Genomic DNA, 715 nt, shown 5'->3' with positions numbered 1-715 from the left:
GGAAACCTCCCGCTCCAAGCTGGACTTGTGAGTGGCACTGACACATCTTCCCCTGGCCCTGCGCTTCATCCGCCGCCCCCGCCAGCCATCACTCGGACAGGGCGGCTAAAATTCCTGGCGGGGTCCCAGGCACACCCACCACAGTCGCGTCTACCTGGAGACCTGGGGCGGCAGGGTTCAGTAGGAGCGAGGCTTGGCGCCCCAAGGGAAGGGTGGGCAGGTGAGCGCGGGGCCGAGGACCGCAGGGACGTGAGGCCAACACGAAGCCGCCTCCGCGGGGGACCGCCTCCTCTAAGTCACCTCCCCACCGTCGCTCTGAATTAGTAGAATGGTACTTAGGCCAAACAGCCGCCCCCGGCCAGCTGTACTCAGCTATGGGGCATCCCGGGGGAGCGGGGGGCGGGCGGAGGAGGGAGCCATTCAACTACGCGGGGGGAGGGGTGAGAGTCCTCTTCTCCAGCCTCGGCCCTTGCTCCGCTGGAAAAGACCCAGATCTCTGCTAGTCGCACGACACACTGTGACTTCTCCCGGCCTCCTTCTCTGGAGTCGTGAGTGGGGGAGAGGGCCCCCTCTCGCTCCTCCCGCGACTCCTTGCACCTCCCCACCGGGGCGTTTGGTTGGGTCGAAGGCGGAGCCTGCGGGCGCTCCACGTGCGACTCAGAGCGCAACTCTCGCCTCCCGCGGGCGGGTCTCCGTCGCCGCTTCGGGGCGGGGC

Source organism: Echinops telfairi, unplaced genomic scaffold (assembly GCF_000313985.2).
Source record: "Echinops telfairi isolate 266 unplaced genomic scaffold, ASM31398v2 ScPeMD7_18;HRSCAF=68, whole genome shotgun sequence".
NCBI lineage: Eukaryota > Metazoa > Chordata > Mammalia > Afrosoricida > Tenrecidae > Echinops > Echinops telfairi.
The sequence above is the reverse complement of the archived record's forward strand: the minus strand, read 5'-3'. Positions refer to the sequence as shown.